The sequence below is a fragment of the Aquarana catesbeiana genome, linkage group LG05, assembly GCF_042186555.1.
Source record: "Aquarana catesbeiana isolate 2022-GZ linkage group LG05, ASM4218655v1, whole genome shotgun sequence".
Classification (NCBI taxonomy): domain Eukaryota; kingdom Metazoa; phylum Chordata; class Amphibia; order Anura; family Ranidae; genus Aquarana; species Aquarana catesbeiana.
The window spans coordinates 225,660,404-225,678,026 of record NC_133328.1 but is presented as its reverse complement, the minus strand read 5'-3'; the positions used below and the strand labels follow the sequence as shown (position 1 = coordinate 225,678,026).

Genomic DNA, 17,623 nt, shown 5'->3' with positions numbered 1-17,623 from the left:
GTCTGGTCAATCGGGACTTTCGGTGGGACGGGATATCCCGGTAAAGCAGTAGAATACAAGTTAGCTGCAAGGATTGCTTTTACAAGAGTGTTGACCGTCGGCTCTAAAGAATGATACCGAGATGACTACTCGATATAACTAACTCAAACTACATCAACGTACGGGTACATTGCTGGAGCTGAAGTGGATATATATACACTATATATATATATATATATATATATATATATATATATATATATATATATATATATATATATACACACAGTGGGGACGGAAAGTATTCAGACCCCCTTAAATTTTACACTCTTTGTTATATTGCAGCCATTTGCTAAAACCATTTAAGTTCATTTTTTTTCCTAATTAATGTACACACAGCACCCCCTATGGACAGAAAAACAAGAATTGTTGACTTTTTAGAAGTTTTATTAAAAAAGAAAAACTGAAATATCACATGGTCCTAAATATTCAGACCATTTGCTGTGACACTCATATATTTAACTCCTTGAGATGGTTCTACACCTTCATTTGAGTCCAGCTGTGTTTGATTATACTGTTTGGACTTGATTAGGAAAGCCACACACCTGTCTATACAAGTCCTTACAGCTCACAGTGCATGTCAGAGCAAATGAGAATCATGAGGTCAAAGGAACTGCCTGAAGAGCTCAGAGACAGAATTGTGGCTGAGGCACAGATCTGGCCAAGGTTACAAAAAATTTCTGCTGCACTTAAGGTTCCTAAGAGCACAGTGGCCTCCATAATCCTTAAATGGAAGACGTTTGGGATAACCAGAATCCTTCCTAGAGCTGGCTGTCCGGCCAAACTGAGCTATCGGGGGGGGAGAAGAGCCTTGGTGAGAGAGGTAAAGAAGAACCCAAAGATCACTGTGGCTGAGCCCCAGGGATGCAGTCGGGAGATGGGAGAAAGTTGTAGAAAGTCAACCATCACTGCAGCCCTCCACCAGTCGGGGCTTTATGGCAGAGTGGTCCGACAGAAGCCTCTCCTAAGTGCAAGACACATGAAAGCCCGCATGGAGTTTGCTAAAAAACACCTGAAGGACTCCAAGATGGTGATAAATAAGAGTCTTTGGTCTGATAGAATAGAACTTTTTGGCCTTAATTCTAAGCTGTATGTGTGGAGAAAACCAGGCACTGCTCATCACCTGTCCAATACAGTCCCAACAATGAAGCATGCTGCTTGCAGCATCATTCTGTGGGGGTGTTTTTCAGCTGCAGAGACAGGACGACTGGTTGCAATCGAGGGAAAGATGAATGTGGCCAAGTACAGGGATATCCTGGATGAAAAGAAAAAATGACCGCGCTAACACAAAAAGTAGCTGCAGTTCTAAAATTGTGGGATATACACAATCAATAAGACAATGGATAAATATGAACTGCACTATAACCAGGTGTACTATAATATAAATAGATCCCTGAAGGACCCACATAAATGTCAGAGATGAACACTAAACACAACCTATGGGGTAAAGAAAAAAATATAAACAATAAAGAAAAGTCACAATAGTGAAAAAAAGTCCAATTATGAAATCCCAATGATGTCCGATAAGCTGCAATAAAGCTAATAAATCCTTCAGATGACACCATGTGAAAAAATCCATCACCAGGTAAAATAAATGGTTACCAAAGGCAAACTGTGAATCAGCTTGTAAATAAACCAGGTGCACAGTCAGTGATACCGTGCTGATACGATTCACAATGTGGAGAAAGACTGACCAGGATGACCAGGCAGACCAGGGTGGCTCCTTCCAATGGACCAATAGACAAACAGCAGGGAGGACCAAACCAACATGGTGGCAACAAGCCCTGTGCTTGATTCACAGCTTGCCATAAGGTGGAAAAAGTTCTGCAATGGTTTATCTTTGTCTCATTTTTTTTACATGACAGAAAGCTGTAATTTTAACAGGGTGTGTAGACTTTTTATATCCACCGTATATTGTAGCAGGGTGACCCTGTGCTACTCTGTAAAATGGTGGTTTACGCCAGATTTTGGGAGAAGCAGGCCCACTAATGGCTCAGCTGTGTGCTGGCTTGATATTAGAGCCAGAGATAAAGCTCAGGGCCCCAGCCTCTCAAGGGGGTCAGTGTGTGAAGGGAGCCATGAGACTGTCCAGGTTGGGACAGATCTGGGACAGACCCAGGCCCATAGGCGTGCGCACAGGGTGTGCCAGGTGTGCCTGGGCACACCCTTATCACCCTGTGTGGCAGAGATTACCCGTTTAAACCCCTGATATTTCACCAAAGCTCCAAAAAAAAAAGTGTAAAAAAAAAATTAAATTGTAAAAATAATAAAAAAGAAAATAGTACAAATAAAAACTACTGACACCATCCACTGCTCTACTGACACCACCAGTATATATACACACATGCACACACACGTGTTTGAGCTTTGAGGGGCACACCTTAATGCAATAGGTTGCGCACACCTATGTCCAGGCCGGAGCCTGAGAGAGAGTCCAGGAGGGACAAGTGCAGCTAAGGAGCTGCGAGGAAAAATACCAAGCAAAGAAACAGCATCTGTGCCTGAACGCTGGGATGTGTTTGATGGTCAGGAAGACCAAAAGGTGTTTGATGATCAGGAAGACCCTGCAGAGGTACTCGGACCATAAAAGTTGCCATAAGAGAGCCAGGAGGTGAATGTTATGTTGTTGCAGTAATGGTGAGAACTTCCCTGTGTGGGAAGACTTATCTGTATGAACTTTGACTTTAAATTGAAATAAAGGTGGGTTGCAATGTCCTACAAAATACAGTTTTGGACTGGCGCAACTCATTGTTTTTTTTTTTAATAGTAATGGCGGCGATCTGCGATTTTTATCAGGACTGCAACGTTATGGCGGACACATCAGACAATTTTGACACATTTGTGGGACCACTGGCATTTATACAGTGATCAGTGCTATAAAAATGCATTGATTACTGTAAAAATGGCACTGGCAGGGAAGGGGTTAACATTAGGGGGCGTTCAAGGGGTTAATTGTGTTCCCTGGGAGGGTAATTCTAACTGAAGGGGGAGGGGACTGTGTAGGGGAGATGACAGATCTCTGTTCATACTTTGTATGAACAGACGATCTGTCTCTTCTCTCAGCAGAGAACTGGAAACTGTGTGTTTACACACACAGATCCCGGTTCTCCGTGTGTCACGCACGATCGCAGGAGCACCCCTAGTGGCCACAGGGTGAAGCGACGTAATATAATATCGATTCGCCCAGCCGTGCCATTCTGCCACAGTACAACTGAGGTGGCTGGTCAGCAAGTGGTTAAAGACTTAAAGTGGTTGTAAGGGCTAAATGCGCAACCAAGCTGCTGTCTCTCACTGGCTCATAGACAGCAGCAGGAGCCATTGGCTCTTGTTGTTGTCAATAATTACAGCCTGTGAGAGAGGGGTGGAGCCTCGCCTCGCTGTTTGTGTCTATAGACACAGGCAGCATGGCTCTGGAACAAGCCCGCAGGTGTGCCACAATAGGAAACGGCTTCCTTTTGGTGGCACACCGAGAAGAGGAGGAGCCAGGAGCGCTGGCAGGGGACCCGAGAAGAGGATGGTCGGGGCTGTTTTGTGCAAAACTTTTGCACAGAGCAGGTAAGTATATATTAGCCTTTACAATCACTTTAAAAGTCAGTGACCCCTTCTGTTTTTACAGTCTATTGGTAAAATTATTTTAAAATGGTTCTTACAAAAAAATACATGTTTCAAATAAATACATAAAGTAAGTAAATGGGGAAAATGTCATCATTATCCCATCACAATATTATTTTGTGTAAAATAAGATGACCTTTCTTGCTACAAATAAAAAAACACTGCTCTCAAGGTCTTTAATTCCTCAATTCTACGTGTAGTGCCAGCAGGGGACAGCTGAAGCATTGGATCAATGTTGCAGCCATCTAGGTGAGTATGTATGTTTGGGTTTTTTATTCCCAGATTTCTCTTTCAACTCTTTTAAAAGGCAATGACAGCGTAAATTACATATTCAGGAAATTTCTATTAAACTCACCCACTAACGCTCTGACCTAAATATATAAAATGATGAAATGACTGTATTGTCTTAAATACATATTTTATATCATAGTCCAGCTCCTGTTGCTATTAAACCATTTTATGTGGTGCACAAAGTCCTGCACCTGGACTCTGTAGACACAATTAAATTATCCTATTATAATCCAGTATTTTCTAAAACAGAAGTGAGATTTATTTTTACATTAGTCAGGTTGAAAAAAAAGACACGAGTCCATCTAGTTCAACCAAAAAAAAAATACAATCCCATATACACAATCCTTCACCCACAGTTGATCCAGAGGAATGCAAAAAACCTCAGCAAAGCATGCTCCAATTTGCTACAGCAGGGGAAAAAATCCTTCCTGGTCCCCTGAGAGGTTTTCCCTGGATCAACTTTACCTATAAATGTTAGTACCCAGTTATATTATGTAAATTTAGGAAAGAATCCAGGCCTTTTTTAAAGCAATCTACTGAACTTGCCAGAACCACCCCTGGAGGGAGTCTATTCCACATTTTCACAGCTCTTACTGTGAAGAAACCTTCTGTATTTGGAGATAAAATCTTTCTTCCTCTAGACATAAAGAGTGCCCCCTTATCCTCTGTGATGACCTTAAAGTGAATAACTCAACACCAAGTTCACTATATGGACCACTTATGTATTTGTATATGTTGATCATATCCCCCTTAATCTCCTCTTCTCAAGAGGGAATAGATTCAGTTCCTCTAATCTTTCCTGATAGCTGTGCTCCTCCATGCCTCTTATCAGTTTGGTTGCCCTTCTCTGCACTTTCTCCAGTTCCCCGATATCCTTTTTTGTGAACTGGTGCCCAAAACTGAACTGCATATTCCAGATGAGGTCTTACTAATGAGTTGTACAGGAGCAAAATGATATCTATCTCTCTCTGGAGTCCATACCTCTCTTAATACATGAAAGGACTTTGCTCGCTTTGGAAACCGTAGCTTGGCATTGCATGCTATTATTGAGCTTATGCTCCATCAAAACCCCCAGATCCTTCTCCACCATTGATTCCCCCGTTTGTACTCCCCCTAGTATGTATTATGTATGCATATTCTTAGCCCCCAAGTGCATAACTTTACATTTATCAACATTAATCCTCATTTGCCACTTAGTTGCCCAATTAGACAGTGCATAGAGGTTGGCTTGTAAGATGGAGACCTCCTGTAAGGGCATTATCCACTACATAGCTTGGTGTCATCTGCACAGACATGTTACTTTTAATCCCAGACCCTATATCATTTATAAAGATATTAAAAAGTAAGGGTCCCAGCACTGAGCCTTGGGTTACACCACTGATAACCTAAGACCATTTAAAGTAAGATCCATTAACCACTATGCTCTGATCTCTGTCTTTTAGCCAGTTTTCTATCCATTTACAAATTGATCTTTCCAAGCCTGCAGACTTTAACTTACAATGTGTGCGGGGAACTGTGTGTCGGGAGCCGTGTCAAACGCTTTTTCAAAATCCAGGTATACACCCCTCTTTCCAAGGTTTTACTTACCTCCTCATAAAAAGAAATCAGGTTTGTTTGACAGCTTCTGTCTTTCATGAATCCATCCTGTCTGTTGCTTAGAATATTTTTTTCCAGCAAGAACTCATCTATGTGGTCTTTTATTAAACTCTCCAGTATATTCCTGACTATAGAAGTTAAACTAACAGGTCTATAGTTACTTGCTAAAGACTTTCATCCCTTTTTAAATATGGGCACCACATTGGCCCTGAGCGAATCCAGTGGTACCATTCCAGTCATTAACGAGTCCCTAAATATTAGAAAAAATTGCCTTGAAATGACAGAGCTCAATTCTTTTAGGATCTGTGGGTGGATGCCATCTGGTCCAGGTGCTTTATCCACCTTTATTCTGTCTATATATTTCTGGACCATATCACTTTTGAGCCATACTGGATCATTTGGGGCTATGTTAATACCATCTCCATTATGGACATGAGCTCTCCCATGCTCCTTTGTATACACAGAGCTGAAGAAAGTATTTAATACATTTGCCTTCTCTTTGTCCCCAGTCACCCACTCTAGATTATTTTGTAAAGGGCCTACATGCTCAGACCTGACCTTTTTACTATAAATATATTCGAAGAATGTTTTGGGGTTTGCCCTACTATCTTTTTCGTTCGTTTTGAATTTTTCCGTCCTTGATTTCCTTTTTACATATTCTGTTATATTCTTTGTAACATTTAAACGATGATATCGTTCCTTCATTTTTATATTTTTTAAGAGCTCTTTTTTTAATTATTTATAGCCATTTTAACTTTGGCCGTGAGCCACATAGGTTTTATTTTTAGCCTTTTAAACTTATTGCCCATGGGAATATACTTTGCAGTCAGCAGAAGCAGAAATTCACCCAAAAAGGAAAGTTCTGCTTGTCTACTCTCTTCTTACTGCAAACATTTTTTTTGGGAGCAGGTACCTACTTTTGACAGCTACCCACTCCCACTTCTGCTTGGATCGTCTAGGCAATTGTTGCGTAAGTTCACCCTCCTCCCGCAATCTCCTGAGACAAATCACAGTTTCCAGGATGCTGCGGGATAATTTAGATAGGACAGTGCAGCTCAAGCATGTGCAGTGGACAGCCCGCTGAGGACACGGGACACCACAGCTGGCTTCCCACAGTCAATATGGTGGTGCCAGGGACCCAAAGACTGGTGAAGAACCAGTGTTTCTTTCCTGTGTAAACTACTAGTCACCTCAATCCACCATGTATTGGAGAAGAACAAAGGCAATGTTTGCATTCAGCCTGTATGACAACAAGGTATCCCTATAGATGCAATGGAGAAAAAAGTCTAGACATGAGGGGACAGGAAATGTACAATATTAGATACAAATCTCCACTCCAAAAAAAACAATCAGGTCACTTACTTAGTAAGCATACAGGCTTCAGCTAAAGTCATTGACTAAGCCCAATCAGGGTGAAATGCCTCAGTAGAAATGGCCTAGATGCAGAGACTGTAGCTGAAGCCTGCATGCTTATTAAGGGATGTGATTGATTTGTTTGGGGTATGGACCTGGATCTAATACTGTGGTGACAAACGGAACAAGACGTGCTCCTGAAGGAGCCAGTAACCAGTGTGGGGAGAGAGACAAGAGGGAACGCACAAGGCTTCTGAGCAGTGCTATTCTTTATATACAGGAATGGGGGCGGCCCATCCATTAAGGGCGCACGGGCGACGCCCCATCTGTCACACCGTCCTCAATATGACAAATGTATAGATTCATGCATTGCATGGCATAGCATGAATCTATCTATGGCCGCTGTAGCCACCCACTATTCAGGCATCCGGTACCTTTCAGGATGCCGGGAGCCTGAATTTCAGCGACGGGGGTGTTTTTTTGAAGCACCTGATTAGAGTCATAGGCTCTAATAGGCTTCAAAAAAGCTGGACACCCAGGCATGTTCGAAAAGCAAATGAATATTTGCTTTACTAACACTGAACCGCCTCTCCGCCAATCAGGAGGCGCGGGTCTAATACCTGTCTCCTGATCAGCTGAAGGCACAAGTGATCCCATTGGCCAGCTAGCAGAAGCGAAGAAAAGAGATGCACGGAGGACACAGTGGCCATCGCCTGACCCGCGCTACCCGTCCCACAGCTCGCCACCGTCACCCGCTGCCTGACCCACCAAGATGGATTAAGTGCCGGTCAGACAGTGAGCGGGCGGGGGGCACAGTGGTTGCATATGATGGGCACAGAGGCTTCAATTGATGGTGCACAGAGGCTGCATTTCATGGGCACAGAGGCTGCATACGATGGGCACAGTGGCTGCATTTCATGATTACAGTGGCTGCATATGATGGGCACAGAGGCTGCATATGATGGGCACAGTGGCTGCATTTCATGGGCACAGAGGCTGCATATGATGGGCACAGAGGCTGCATATGATGGGCACAGTGGCTGTATTTCATGGGCACAGTGGTTGCATTTCATGGGGCACAGTGGCTGCACTTCATGGGGCACAGTGGCTGCATTTGATGTTTTTGTTTCAGTGTTTTTCAGAATTTTTCAGTTTGTATGCGCCCCCCAAAAATTTTGAGCACCAGCCGCCACCGGATAGGAAGTGGGTTATTTCCATGATTACCAGTGCTGTCCTGTGTCCTGCGTATCAAGAAGTGTGCTGGGACTACAGGACACCTCCTCCCAAGTTATGAAAAAGAGGGGAAGGTGTTCTGTAGTCCTAACACTTTTCCTGTCTTATGATGAAGATGCTACTATCATCCCTAGAACATGGTGTATAGTACCTGTAGGATCACCAAGTGAAAATAAAAGAAAAAAAAAAGTAAAAAAAAAAAAGATAACTAATAAAGGCACCACATCTAAGGATTGGTAAACTGTAATATATTACATTTTTAATTTTTTGGGTTTACATACACTATATCTACAGAACTCAGAAAACAGAGTTCCATGTTAAAAGTAGGTAGGAGGTAGGAGAAATACTTTCAGGGCTAATGTGTCTCTGTTGGTGATTTCCCCTCTCTTCTTATTCTTATGACAATGTTGTCACCAGAACTGGAGGTGAGGGAAAATCTCCCCAGTGGAGCCACAGACTGCAGTAAAAATCTAAAATAGGATATTGTCTTCTCTGCTCTCTCTAAAATTCCAAAACCACTTTTGGTTGTCAATATCATTCCATTGCACATGTTAGTCTATCATCATCATATAATAAATGTAGTATCATTATAAACGAATAAACAAATATATTCAAACTTCTTGCAACTACATTAGAACAGCTGTTGAGGCTAGTACCCAACTGTTACAAGCGTTACACCCTTGTCCTTAAGTGGGAGCTGACATATTAGTTCTAAATTTGGTGGACGCTAAAAACTCATGAACCATGGAGAACAGGTGCAACTGCTATACGCTGGCTATATTCTGCACAATGTCTTCTTTGTTTCCAAAATAGGTGCAAGACGAGCCGCTGTGAGAACCAGTAAAAGTTAAGGTCTTTAAGATATATAAGATATTAAAGGTATAAAAATAAACACTGTTGTTTTATTCACATCCACAAAACCATAAGATGTGTTCTTCCTTTCAGCAGTTCTTTATATGTTTATAGATATGTATATACTGTATGCTCCTAAACTAGTCATTGATTTATTAGTCTCCTCTTCTAACTAAAAACCCTAAAAGAAGATGAAGTCTGGGGATGTTGCTTCCTTCCTTCAAAGAGACCCTGTCACCAATTTATTTCAATAAAAATCTTCCCCTAAGATGTGTGCATTTAACATGACACTAAATTCTGGTTTAAAAAATTTTTTCTATTCAAGTATGTAGTTCTAACTCAGAAAAGCACCTTTTATTGCTCTCAGCCTCTTTGTTTGTAAATTCCTGCAGTAAAAGCTTTGCTTGCTGACTCTACATAATGGCCCGCACACACGATCCGAATATCGTACGGCAGATCGTACGACTTTTTTCGCTTAATAGTCGCAAGTAGAAATTGAATAGGTTACTAAAGTCATGAAAATTCTCGTACGACAGAAGAAAAAAAAATATTGGAAGTGATGTCATGTGTTGTAATGTATTTGTATTGTATTTTCGGACGACAACTGTACTGACTAAATGAAAATCGTACGATCTGGTATCATACGAGGAAAATTTTCGTTCTGGTCCGGTCGAATAATATCGGATGAATTGTTGGTATTTTTCATCCGATTTTCGGATTGCGTGTACGGGCCATTAGTCTTATACCAATGACAAAAATGATAATTTGCGCATCCAAACATTTACATCTGATCTGAACTGCGGTGGTATCAGCCTGTCATTGATTTGGATAGGTTGCTGGCTGCAGCTGTGTGTAAACATTTATAACTCCTGGGTGCAGAAATACTCTCCTAAAAAACACATATCTGAAAAAGCTGTTCGAAAAATGGGCATACATTACTTGTTTCTTAATCATGACACTTGGAATCATTTACTAAATGATTGGCACAGACAGAGCAGAGATCAATTTTTAGGCTTCATGCACACTAGCTAAAAAAAACGCCAATGCTCTTGGCAGGAAAAAAAGCTAATTTTGACTGTTTTTTGCACTAGCGTTTAGCAACGTTTAGCGTTTTTTTTTCTGCCAGAAATGAGCTCTCAAATAAGCAAATTAGAAGGGTTTTTTCTGCCTCTAAACACTGTGCTTAAAAAATGCCTCTAGGTACTTATGTATGCTAATTGTTAAAATTCAATAAACAAATTATACACATGCCTCTAGACCGGCCTTTTTTAACCAGGGTGCCCAGGCACCGTGGGGTGCATTAAGGTTTCTTTAGAGGTGCCTTGGCAAAATGCCTAAAAATGCCTAAAAATTGCCCCACAAGCCGGTGGGTGGATGAAACCTGCCTTTAAATTGCACAAAGCCACAGGTTTTCATTGTACACCATTACAACCTTCTAGCTGCCAACCTCTTAACAACCAATGATATCATCAGTTGATAAGGAGGATGCCAGTTGTCTGCATATCATCCTTGGTTGACCCTTCCTTGCCTCTTTCCATCAGCTTTGGGGTCTCATTAGCTGAGTGATGGAGAAAAACTGAGGGAGAAGAGAAACATTAGAATACTAATCAGTACCAGTTTGCAAAAGTGTATTTGCTTTGGAAGAATAAATCACTCTAATGTTGGGTGTCCTACGTGTATTGATATTGCTGCATTATGTAAAACTATTAGAAGAGTTTTTACATTTGAGAATGGGGTGCCTCGAGATTGTCTATCATTTTATAGGGTGCTTTGACTGAAAAAAGATTGAGAAACACTGCTCTAGACTACCTAATGTGCATGGACACATGGGATAACATTAGTTGTTTCTACAAGCAAAAAAAATTGCACATCTTTTGAATACGCTATTAAGGCTCATTCACACGAGCATTGGCCCTGCTGCCCCTTTGAAAAGCAATACACAGTGGATTGCTTTCCAGAGGACCATGGACAGACAGCTGGAAGGTGATATTTATTTTCCTCACTTCTTGTCTGAATTAATCCTCAGCTCTGGAAAGTTTTACCCTCTTCGTGACCAGGCTATTCTTTGCTATTCAGCAATGTGCTCCTTTAACTAGCAACTGCGTTGTTATGCAACACGGTATGCAAAAATTTATAGCAGGTGGACACAGCGGTCATGGGACTGGCATGCTGCATGTGCCCCTAACACAGAACAGGTTGGATGACGTACATGTATATCATCCAGCCTGCCCATTCCAACCGCCCACAGGAAATGTTCTGTGGGCAGTCGGCAAGTGGTTAAAGTGATTCTAAAGGCTGAAGGTAAAAAAAAAAAACATCAGTATGCAGCTACCTGAGATGCAGTTTACCCGAGCCCAATCTCGATCTAGCAATGTGCAGGAGAGCCAAGGATCTCTCTGGTTTCTCTCTCCTAATTGGCTCAGACACAGCAGTGGAAGCTATTGACAGTGCTGTCAATCACAGCCAGTGAGGAGGGAGTAGGTGGCAGGATCCAGCCCCGCTCTATGCTCCGGAGTGAGCACACATGAGTGCCCCCATAGCAAGTGACCTGCTATGGGAGCACTCAGCAGGGGGGAGGAGCAAAACCATTGCACAGGGCAGGCAAGTATGACACATTTGTGATTTAAAAAAAATAATTGCCTTTGATCTCTCTTTAAACGCAAAAGCAAACATTATTATATTGCAGCTTACCAATACTTAGATGTGATGGCTGTATCCGTTTCCTTTTTTACTTTCAATGTTTTTATTGGATTAACCAAAAAGGATTACAGAATAAGACATTGCAACAGGAATAAACACCATCAACATCATGAAAGGACAGGAAAGAACATTTAAATCAACCTTACTAACAGGGTATTATACCTTCTGCTAATTTATTTATGTCAAACCTTTCAAAAGGAAAAAAAAATGCTGTAACTGATTATAAAGAATTAGCTGGAGTCTAGCTTTAGTTTCCTACTGTATTTAAATCTGCTAGTACTTCTAACACTCCCCACCCCCCAGACTGACAGTGCTGTCACACAATGCTCCAGGTTGACAATGTCCAAATCTGCCCCCTGTTCTCCCTCATCCAGAGTTTTGTCTGTATAATACAGGAGGTGTGCTACTGGCCAGATCACCAGGGGAAAACAAAGGGAAAAAGCCTAATGCCGCGTACACACGATCAGAAATTCCGCCAGCAAAACTCAGATGAGAGCTTTTTGTCGGAAAAAATGCGACCGTGTGTATGCGCCATCGGTCTTTTGCTGGCGGAATTCCAGCCAGCCAAAGATTGAGAGCAAGTTCTCTGTTTTTCGGTTGGGAAAAGTTCCTATCCGAAAATGCGATCGTCTATACAAATTCCGACACGCAAAATTCCTACGCATGCTCAGAAGCATTGAACTTCATTTTGTGGGCTCGTCCTAGTGTTGTACGTCACCGCGTTCTTGACGGTCGAAAGTTCAGAGAACTTTTGTGTGACCGTGTGTATGCAAGCCAAGCTTGAGCGGAATTCCGTTGGAAAAACCATCCAAGTTTTTTCGGATGGGAAATCCGCTCGTGTGTACGGGGCATAAGAAAAGAAAACTGATGCAGCGACCACATCTATTGATTGGTAAGCTGCAATATATTACATTTCAATTTTGGGTTTAATACCGCTTTAAATATCCAATCATAGGAAGGAGATGCTCCGTATTTTTTTTTGAGGCATGGGCAACAAACGTGGAATGAAAAGTTTTGACTTTCTAGATTAGGTCAGTACTTGCTTAATAGATGTCCCAAGATTTTGGGGCTCCCAAGAAGCTCAAGAGCTGAGGTCTCAAACTGGCGGCCCTCGCCCTCCAGCTGTTGCAAAACTACAAGCCATCATTGGTGTGCGCAAGGGGTGTGCCAGGTGTGCCTGGGCACACTTTAATCCTTGGGTTGGGAACCTGTCAATGGTGAGCAGGTGACAGGTAAACCACAATGCTTCCTTGACAACTCTCAAAACCTGGACTGGAGAGGTGGCGGAGGTAGAATTTAGTGAAACCAATCTGTATTTTTCTCCTGCAGCATCTGAAGCTAGGCTTCTCCTCCTCTCCCTTTTGTCAACATTTAGCTGTCACAGGAGGAATATATAGGACAGGGATATGCAATTAGCGGACCTCCAGCTGTTGCAAAACTACAAGTCCCATCATGCCTCTGCCTCTCTGTGTCATGCTTGTGGCTGTCAGAGTCTTGCTATGCCTCATGGGACTTGTAGTTCTGCAACAGGTGGAGGTCCGCTAATTGCATATCCCTGATATAGGGGATCGGTACTAATATATGCCACCCCTCCTTTTCCCGTTCCTCTTCCTGTTCCTCTTCCTTCTGTTGCCCGGGCCGCCCATGTGCTCCCTTGCTCCCTCATCTTCCCGTTGTTTCAGGCTGGAGAGCGGGGAAGAAGCCGGTAAATATGTCAAACGCATATGTGTTGGAGCTTTGAGGTGCACATCCTAATGCAATAGGCTGCGCACACCTATGCAAGCCATTGAGGCATTGCAAGGCTGACAGTTACAAGCTTAACTCCCACAGGCAGAGGCATGATGGGACTTGTAGTTTTGCAACAGCTGGAGGGCCGCCAGTTTGAGACCCCTGTTCCAGAGGATTGTTGAAGCTACATAGTCAGGTTAAAAAAAATACACTACTCCGTCTAGTTCAACCAACTGAAAAAAGCACACACAAATAGAAAACCTCCATATACACTAACCTTTACCAATAGTTGATCCAGAGGAAAGCAAAAAAAAAAAAAAAACAGCCTGATCCGATTTGCTCCAGTGGGGGGGGGGGGGATCCTTCCAAAAAGTGATGGTGTCTGTGGCTGTCTGCATTCAGACTGATTCATAGTTCAGATTCACTTTTAACAAAACAACCTACTTGACCTATAAGGAGCACTACTAGGACTGGTCATAGATGTACTCATCTTTCACTAATACACTGTGTTGTGATATTATATACTGTAATGTGCTACAAACTATGTGTAACACCTCAGTACAGGCATGTCAGTGTGTTTAGATGTGTGCAATATGATAACCCAGAGAAAGGCGGAAGCTGGAACTGTGATTTGAATAGAACTCCTTTACTGAAGACTTCAGGGCAGACGAGGGAATTAACTGGATGCAAATATACACCAGCAGGCTTCTGGAGCCACATTAATACACTGTGGCACTAATAGACCCACTGACCTAGAGGTTGTAAAATAACAGATGTTTTTTATAGCACATAGACATTCCCAAAATGACTGGCACCAAATATTTATATCATGGCTGATTTAGTAATGGAGTGGGCACAGGTTCACTGGTTTCGTGTACACATGATTCTTCAATGTGAACCTGTACTGTGCCCATGCAGAGCAACAGATTTACTTATCTGCCACCTTACCGAGATACACAGTCATTTTATTCTTCCCCATCTCTCTGTTCAGCTCCCAAGAGCAAAGAGAGGACTCTCTCCCCACCCATATGTCACAGTGCTGGGTGCCTAAGTGGTCAGTGCTGCTACCTGGAAAAAAGTGACTAACGTGCTCCCCAAAGTTGGAAGTATTGGAAATTTCTCTTTGCACCTGGTGGCCAAAAAAAAAGCCATCTATGAGAAAGTGAAAGTAAGGTGAATATGCATGTATCTCTGGAGGGTGGTACTTTAACGATTTGCCAAAACAGGCATGCCTTGAGTGTTAATTGGCCAGAGCTTTTTTTCAGCTGGAACTTGGTGGAACTCAGTTCCAACACCTCTGGCTCAGGCTCTCTCCTACTTGCTCACCACTATCATTTGTAAATACAGAGGTCCAGCTTCTGCGTTCACAAGTGACAGATGTCTCTCCAATGGCTTCCACTGAATTTAGGATGAGGACAAAAGAGATGCAGGTGCCGTGCGGATGCCGACACCCCCACTGGATGATCTCCCTGCAAGCGAGAGTGCCAGAGCCACCTAGTGCTGGGAGGTACTAGAGCTGGCTAGGTGTTTCAGCTTAACACAGCAACAAAAGTAAGACATGTGGAAGATGGTGGAGCTTTTAAGGAGGGAGGGAGAGAGAAGATGGGGGCAGTGGAGGGGGGGTTGGTTACATGCAGAGGTCAGAGCTGAAGAGGGGTGAAAATGAAATGTGGATGGGGGATGCAGAGGTAAGCAGCTGTGGAAGAAGGCTGAACTCTACACTCTGAATGCAGTGAACCCCTGAACTCTGCACTTTGTATGTAGCGCACCACTAAACTCTGCACTCTGTGTGTAAACCCCCCCCCCCAAACTCTGCACTCTGTACATAATGCACTCCTGGTATTTAATGCCCTTTAAGGACCCTCCCACTATGTGAAATTTGACCACACCCACTATGTGTTATGGTTTGGAGGGTGTGTGTGTCGGGGGAGGGGGTTTTTGGGGGGGTCCTGGTTGACCACCTACACCCATTTTTTCAGAAAAAAAGCCCGGACTGGTACAGTTACTAGTTGCTTATGTTAGCTCTGAACCGAACTGTCAAGCCATCAAATGGCTGATCTCATAGTTGATCACATGTGCTGCTCCATGGCAAGGCTAAGAGGACTGCTTTCTTGGCTGTAAAGGATAGGAGGGATTCATTCTGTTTTAGGTGAACCTGCACAGGCAAAGCACTTGTTCACTTTAAGTGAACTACTCCATATTCCCTTCCACTTTCCTGTCACAGAGACATACCATGAAGTGAGGGGAAACACTACCTTACCTCAGTAGTCAATAGGTGTCCCTTTGGACAGGTATGTATCTTATTTATTTATCACAGGTATTTATAGAGTACTGACAATTGACGCACCACTTTACAGATTGCACTTTCACATCGGTCCCTGCCCTGAAGGCACTTGCATTCCAAGGTTGCATTCCGATCTTACCTATGTACACAAACTAGGACCAATTCAGACAGAAGTCAATATATTGACCAGCATGTCTTTGGAATGTGGGAGGAAACTGTGGAGTACTCAGAAAAAATGCACAGGAAATGACACCTGCACATCCTAAAACATGCTTTGGTCATCCACATGATATAGCTAAGGTATCATGGAGTAGTGACATATGCATGGTAGAACACTTCCTTTCCTTTACTGCATGGCAAGAAAAGGACCTGACTGTGCTTGTAATCCCCAGAAAACTCCTACAAGGTCAGTTTGTTATACTAAGCCATTGAACTGGTATTAGTTCAGGCTGTGTATGGTCACACCAGCTCTCCTTACATATACCGATAACAATTTGTATGCACAGCACACTTTACAAAGCAGTAGGACAATAGACTGAGCATATTACAATATAACAATTACAGGTGCCCTGCAAAAAAGCAAACAGGAAACGTTCTGCACACAGAGAACAATGTGGCACACAGACATTAATAATACTTTCATAAATTCAAAGCAGCACTGTGATACAGTGAAAGAAGTAAAGAGATCCTGGTTAAAAAAAAAAAAAATCATAATGATTGAAGCCTAAAGAACCATTTACTAGGGTAACAATCAGACGCAATTGTATAAAAAGAGAAAAGTAATATACCAAAAACAATAAAACAACTAGTATATGGCTTTATAGCAGCTCGCAAAAAGAACAATTTATGTATCTCTTACTCAGATGTCAAAATAAATTGCAGCGCTAGAAGACTATGGGGGTTATTTACGAAAAATGCAAATCCACTTTGCACTACAAGTGCACTTGGAAGTGCAGTCGCTGTAGATCTGAGGGGAAGATCTGAAATGAGGGGAAGCTCTGCTGATTTTATCATCCAATCCTGTGCAGGCTAAAATGCTGTTTTTTATTTTCCCTCGGATCTACAGCGACTGCACTTGAAAGTGCACTTGTAGTGCAAAGTGGATTTGCCTTTTGTAAATAACCCCCTATGACTTCCACCAATCACACTCAGAAAAAGAAGAATACAGTGACCGCCAATATTGCCACCATGCTCCAACAATCACTGTGGAAGAACAGCCACCATAAACTTTGGTTGAAAACTCTCAGAATGGTGAGACACCCCAAGTCACAGTAAACCAAAAGAGGAAGCTCAAATTGTGTATTACCCTTTTATTAAAGTTATAGATGTAGCATCATCCTCCATAAAAAGCCAGCAATAACTCACATAAAACTCCTGTCAGAATAGTCTGGGTTACAACATATAACGTTAGGAATATGCCAAAAACAGTGTCGTAAATACTACACTATACGCCAATCAAGTTGTTAGAAAAGAAAACATAGATCAGCATTAAATAAAATCCTTTTGGGGACCAAATGCGAGTTCTTTACTAAGAAATACTCATCAAATGTATAAAATGTATACAATGTTTACAGTATTTAAAAGCCCACTTCCTTGGCAAGGAAAATCATCCCTTGCAGGGGGAACTTCCCCCTACTGTAAGGGTTAAATGCTTGTTTGGATCTAGGGGACCAGAAAACACTTATCTGCAACCACCAGAGCATAGGGGAAAAGTGGGTGCAGGGACTGGTCTAGCAGCGTAGAGGGAGACTGCGCAGTACAGTTTACTATGCTTCAGTTATGAATGAACACAGTGAGTGGTCGGTACAGATTACACATTATGTTCATTCATAAAAGGAAGGGGCTGGTAAATATGGCAAATTTACCATCCCCTTCCCCCGCTCTCCATCCTGAAAAGATCCCCCCCGTGTCCGCAGCAGCTGGCAGGATAGGGGG

At 42.5% G+C, this 17,623-nt stretch overlaps 1 protein-coding gene across 1 annotated transcript in view; it reads right to left on the bottom strand.

Annotated features, from left to right (window-relative positions):
- The window catches only part of COBL (cordon-bleu WH2 repeat protein), a 586,035-nt gene that overhangs the window by 561,713 nt on the left and 6,699 nt on the right, over positions 1-17,623 (bottom strand). The window lies entirely within an intron of this gene.